This window comes from Crocodylus siamensis, chromosome 2 (genome assembly GCF_052110815.1).
Source record: "Crocodylus siamensis isolate JL-2025a chromosome 2, ASM5211081v1, whole genome shotgun sequence".
Lineage (NCBI taxonomy): Eukaryota > Metazoa > Chordata > Crocodylia > Crocodylidae > Crocodylus > Crocodylus siamensis.
In genome coordinates, this window is record NC_143396.1 from 201,815,999 (window position 1) to 201,823,125 (window position 7,127).

Below are 7,127 nucleotides of genomic sequence, written 5' to 3' on the forward strand. Positions count from 1 at the left end.
ACATTTTGAGTTTTTAGCTGTGCAATTAAAATCATGGTTAATAACGACTAATTTTTTAATCGTGTAACTAATTGTGATCAAATTTTTAAATAGTTTGGCAGCCCTAAAATTTTTATTTTCCCTAGAGCTCTCTATAAGACTCGATTAAAAAATGTAAACTAGGCCCAAGTTGTAAATACTTCAAAGCCACCCAGTACCACAACTTAAATGCTGAGGTCAGAAAATGTAGGTGTTTGAATTTTTAGTGACGTCCAATCGCTCTTACCCATAAAGAAACAAACTAATGTGGATTTTGGTAGTCCTTTGTTCCTTGAATATATTAATGTTTAGAGGCGAACTGTTACAAAGCTTTGATCTGGGCTGACACGTATTGGCTTGTAGATTGGTGATGACATTTGGATTGGCGATAAACCTTGAAACTTCTTTATGTAACTTCTCCCTATCCTTACCAAACTAAAAAAGCTATGCAAAACAGTGGGGGCCACCTTTTTTGGCAGGAGACATGCCACAAATGTGTTCCATACCCTCCATGAGTGCCACTTCAGTCCCCTTCTCCTGCCCAATTAGCTGCTGTTCTTTCTGTTCCCTGCCTGCCCGACTTGCTGCTTTGGTTTCTGCTTCAAGCCTTGTGCTCCCTTTCTAATCTGCTCCATTTCCTGTTTTGCCACTATGCTCCCTATTCCTGTCTGGTTTGCTGTGCCCCACACCAAGGTTGCCTGTACCACATGTGGCATGCATGTCTGAGGTTGGCCACCTCTACTGTAATGAATAGATTAGGCAAGGTAATAATGGCTTAAAATGGTCAACCTTTGTGTAGATGAACCTTATTATTTGGTCCGCAGCTTTACCAAACCCATGTAAACATCAAAATACCTAACTATATGCACACACAGTGTGCTATGGGCTAAAAACTCTCCTATCCACTTCTGCTAGTGCTCGCTTGTTTCAGGTACCATTCAAGTTACCAAAAATAAAAATCCATAACATTTAATCATATCACATGCTTGATGTTTTAAATCCGTTATAGGGAAAACTTTCAAATACCAAACTCAATAAAGCAGTATTCCTTTTCATCACTTCAGTCACTTCAGTCTTAACTTCTACAAGTTCAGAAGTTAAGAAATGTACATGACAAAAAAAAAAAATCTCTGAAGGTAAGCAGTATATTTTTTCTAATGAAATTTTAACAGGCTCTTCATAAGCTAGCACTGAAAGAGGACTGCCACTGTACATTTATGCTAATTTAGAAATCCGAGGGAAGTCTGAAGCACTGTATTTCAATTATTTTGTTTTATGCTTGGTTTTTTTTTCCAGTTTTTTTTTTAAGAAGTGACATGAAGAGGAGCATCTCTCCTAAGGTCATGGTGCGCTTTATAGTCCTGTGAACAATTCAGAACTCGGTCTCCTGCTTTCTTCACCTCAGCCTCCATTACTTTCTAAATACAGCACTTGATCAGCACTAAATTAAAGTAAATTCAAGCCCGTGTGTGTGTGTGTGTGAGAGAGAGAGAGAGAGAGAGAGATCGGCCCTACCAGGATACTTTCAAGCCCAGCAAACTTAAGCTATGGATTCCCAGAGTGAAGAGCTGTTACATAGCTATAAACCTTTATTGGGGTATAATCATGCTTTACTGATGCGGGTAAACTTGATCAAAATTTCTGACAGAAACAAGACCTGGATATAAATATGGAAGCAGGAGAGAACTAAATTCTTCCAATCTTTAGTATTCCATTTTGCAAAATCTCATTTTGTAGAGAAATAGCAAAGACTCCCATAGAACACCAAGATTTTTCTTCTGCTTCTACTTTCTTTACTTCCCTAATTTGCAAGTCTGATTTGATAATATAGAGAGCAAAGATATCTGTAAGAAACCATGGGGTTTTTCATTTTTTGTTTGCTTTTGTATTTGGGGGGGGGCTTAAGGTATGTATTGACTCTGAATTGTCAATTATCCTTTTATGTTCTTTCAGCCATAGCTTTTACCATGTCATCTTTCCAGCATCTTCTGCTCCATCATCCTGAATTGGTTTGGCAGGGTAAAAAATTTGTCTTACTGAATGGTACAGAGCTTTGGCTTGCATACGTTAAATGGTAAGCAAAACCACTTGTACGTAGTTCTTATCTAATCTCAAGTTTTTTCTCTGCCTAAGTGATACAGTACTATGGACTGAATAAAATCTAATCTGTGTAGGAGACTGCATGGCTGGAGGCTGGCAGTAAGTAATTGAGCCTTTCACCTAGTTTGCTGACAGTGAATGAAAGGCTAAAGCTAGTGATTTATTATGTTATTAGTTATTTAATGTAGTACCTATAAATCCCTGTTGTGAGCTCACTGTGCCGTCCACTGTACAAACATTAAGCAAAAAGTTGGTTTCCTTTGAAAGCTTAAGTATGCCAACTGAGATGATCGATTCTATGAACTATATTTTAATGAAAAGTATTTGAGGACAACATTAAAAATGAAGATTAGATTGTGCTACTGCAGAGCTTCTCCCTAATAGTTGCACCGTGAACCCATTATTTCTTCTTTCTTCCCAAACAGCCAAAGGTTCTGTGTTTTCTCTTGCCGACATGCATGGGCTACTTAAGCTACAGGCACAAGGCCCATGCTTTTTTTTATTTCCAAGATTTATCCTTACATTTGTAACATGTAGGTTTGGTGGAGCTTTATTAAGTTTCCTTCAGCCACTCCTTTTATAGCTCCTTCTCACAAAGCAATCTATGGTATAGAAGGAAACCTATAAGAGGGGTAATGCACCTTGAGGTTTCTGGAGACATCTAATATGCTTAAAATACATAGACCGTTTCTGACAACAATAATATGGAATGGCATCCAACAAGAGTTTAAGATTAGAAGTGATGAACACCTCTCCAACTGATGTAAGTGGGTAAACTTTAAGTATGTAGAATACAACTAGTCAAGCTAAAATGGAAGAGGATCTAAGATTCTTGTGTGTGTGTGAGAGAGAGAGCGACTGCAAGAGGTGTGGACTAAAGATGATGCCTCCCAGCAGCATAGATAATCATAATGTATTGAAGCATTGGTTCATGACTGATTCAAAAAGATTGTTGTCCTACAATACCACATTCTGAAGACAGATGAAAAGCCTATCAAGTTCTGACTTCATTTAGATTATGATCTCAGTTTCACTGGCTATGTTGACACCCACTAGGTGTGACACTGCAGAGAGACTAAGGACTTGAATGTAAGTAAAGTGATTCTGAACTCTCTTATGTGGTACACCTAGTAATAGGTATGTTTAAGGAAGTTTACAGATTGCTACTGCCCATATCCACTTGCTCCCTGGAGAAACAAGGCTGTAGTACATTGAATATAGTAGTACTTAGGAACACTATTTTCAAGTAATTTATTTCTGCATGGGATCTTTGGAGTTTTCCTGATACATTGTGCATAGTCACTCTATTTAATACCTCCATGAGATTATACATCCAGTGCTTCATCTTGTTTGGCATTCTTGAGATTAGAATCTTGGTATTATGCTGTTGCTGTATGCTGGCCAGTGGATACACGTTTCAAGTTGGTGACTCACCAGTTCCAGAGATTTCAGTGCATTTATTTTCTGTGCCAGAAGCATGTCTTGAAATGTGTCCAAACTCTTCAGAGAATATCAGTTGTTGGTGTCAGCATACATGTCAATTCTTGAATCTGCACCAAGCCCCTCACCAGTATAGAAAGTAGCAGAGGTGTACCATAGCTTTTACCCTTAGCTAAATTGGTGGATCTCAAAATCAAGTAATTGACTTTTACCCCTACTCTATATTAAATTAATATAAATCATCAGAATCTTCCTTGAAAGTAAATAGTCTTTTTATGGGTAGCTATTTCCAAACTAGAAAAATGAGAAACATTAATGATTTACAAAGAAAAAAAAGGACTATTTGTTTAGATTTCACTGCTACAGGCATACGCCCCCTCTATGCAAATGTTGAAACCAAAGTTACACTGACAAGTTCTGCTCGGCTACTGGCTGGCAGAAAAAGTATAATAAGCTGCCTTTAATGGTTCAATGGTATGGGCATTCTTGAGGAAGGAAGGAGACAAAAAACAAGTGATGGCTCAGTGACTCTTGTCATTTGTTGTGTGGCTGCAGTTGGCTGGTGGTCACATTTATTTTGGAACTGATCCCTGTTGCTAACTTATGCTGGAGAGCAAAATTTAAATTTAAAAAATAGAATGAGGTACATTTCCCTCCCGACTCCCAATATAATTTGGAATTCTAAAAAATTAAAGAAGAGAGAAGAATTTCCTAAACAGATTGTTAAATGGATACAATTTGTGGAGGAGGAGGGAATAGCCCTAAACTAAGAAATAAAAATTTAGGCTCTAACTTTCAAAACTATCTTATAGTACTGGACAGCTCAAATTTCTGATGGCCAGTATTAGTGAATTGGTTCCCAGAGAGGCTGATCTCCTGAGCACTTAAAAGAGACTTTAGGACTGGAATTTTTCAGTTGTCTTTGCAATTAGAATCCATTGAAACTCAGTGAGATGGGGCATCAAATCCCCTTATGTACATTTAAACATAGCCCCATAATAACTGCAGCATACAAGATTACTAGCAGTTTTAGAATGTTTGAACTTTAATGATGGGTCAACATTGCCCTGTGTGCGCTCCTTCATTACAGTGTTTGAATACAAAACAAAAGGTGTGTTACTATGTAGATGCTAACAAGAAACTGGATACTTGCAAAAAAGCAAAAATAATGTATTTCCATATATGGAGGGTCAAGATTACTAAAACTTGATTAAATTAGCCCCAGTATAGCAAAATCAAAGTAGCTTTGCCAATGAAAATGTCATTTAATCTAGACATGAGGAGCAAGGATTTATTTGGGAGGGAGGGGCGAGTGATATCTTTTATTGGACAGACTGTGTAGTGGTGATAAAGTTAGACGAGCATTCTTTTTCAGGTCTATTGTTCTTAAAAATTGCTAGGCTTGCTTTCCTTCTCAGATCTGAAGAAGAACGTATTGGGTTGAAAAGCTTGTCTAACTTTATCCCAGCCATACATTTGGTCCAAAAAAAGGTGTCATCCAAAAAAAATGCTTGCCTCCTGTATTTCCTAGACCATCACGGTTACATCACTCTAACACTACCATCATTTAGACAAGTCATGAAAAAACAAGCTTCACATCAGTTCAGCATATTTTGATAAGTTAGTAAATTGTTATATCAATGTGCATTTTAAGCTTATGTGGAGTGTCTTCATTTAGGGCTTTTGCAACAGTTTGACTATAATGATATAATCAGAATTATGAATATCCTTAAATATCACTTAGAAATGAGCCCAACTATTCAAACTGCTCTCACTACAGAACTTAATTTAGTGAAAAAGAGGATATGCCTGTTCATTTACCTGTGAACTACTTTTCCCCAAAGTTTTAAAGTATGATTATGCACATCCTTATCTGATATTAAAATACAAACAATTGTTCCATTCAACACAGAATATCTGCATATCTGTTAATAAGCTTATTAATATTTAACTAAACGGCTGCAGGTCATATGTCATGAATGATTTGAATGTGACTTTTTCTCTGCAATTCTCCATTATTTAGATTCCAATTTCTTTTCTCAAAATAAGGTTTCAATAGGATTTAAGTGTTACATATTTCTTGTACTGACCTCCAGCATAGATGTAGATTTTATCCTTTGAAACATTATCTAGATTTTAAATTGTCAGATTAATATTATAGCCGTAGATCGATCTGTGCTACAGTGTTTCAGCTGTTAGAACAGAGGAGAAAGCCATGGTAGTTAGTATCATAAGTAAGCAAAATCAGTTTTTACTTTTATTTAAGAGAAAAACTGAGAATCTCTTAGGAAGATTACTGGCAGAACAATAGTTTATTTGGGACCACAATATATCTCCAAAGCATGTACAACCTTTTCTATTATTTTTTGCAAGTATATCCACTAGGTGTTGCCAAAGAGCTGTAAACTGTATGATTTCAAGGGCTACTTTGATAATCCAGTTGTTAACAGAGAATTCTTAAGAGTGTTTCTAGAATCTTTCTCTGTGTCACACACCTACCTATACATGCACATGCATACATTGTTGCCCAAACTCCTGCTCTGCCTGCTTTTTTCAAGTAAGATTGTATTTTCCTTTTCTGTGAATTGCTTTATATATCAGATCATATATATAAAAGTACATGAAAGAGATTAATTTCCCCATAGCATTCTGAGAGAAGGACTATATGGCTTTTGTGTTTGATATAGGTACTTGCTTTCCAGTAGTGATAAGAATGATGACAGTCGTTCCAACCCAGTCCATCTGTCTATTATTATTTAGATTTATATCCTGCTCTAATGGCTTCTTGACCTGAATTAGAGCTACTTCTTTCACAACTCCTTCCCTGTTTGAAGGTTTTCACGGACTATGTACAGATCTTATGGTAGCAACTGGAAATTCATTTTACACAAGTCTAGACCTTCTATGTATGATTTTTAGCAAATCTTGTGCCACGGAAGAAAGTAGCAAAGATTTCATTGTCTACAAAAATGTAAACAACTGATAGACAAAATATTACAAAAATGATGTTGTTCTAAAAAGCAAAATTGCATGAAGTGATATAGCAACTACCATTTCTTTTGAAACTTTAGCAAAAGTTTTTGGGGGATCTTATTGATAGCAAAATATAAATCAATGCCCTCAGAAAATAATGGGATTAAAAGAGATGCTCTATTAGAAGATACAGGGCCAATATAGAAACAACTTGTTTCTGTTATGAAGAATAAGTATTTACCATCAAAATGGTTACGCAACAATGGCACTAAACCATAAACAATGCATAAGATTTGAAAAACAACAATACAGAGAACTCTGCTGTCACAAAACCATTAAGTGAACAGTACAGGGGGGACTCCTGGACCCATGTTAAAGTTTTTATGACTGACCAATCAAAGTCACCTTTGTGGAGTAGGAACACTAGGCCAGCACTAGTGTAAACCTAAGCAGCTGGAATCTAGGGGTAGCTTTTGGGGTACCTGATCAATCTAACATGATGAATCTGTTTCTGAAAGATGCAAACCATTGTCCATAATTTACATGATAACTTCATGCTATAGGAATAGCTTTAGAAACACTATAGGGTAGGGAAA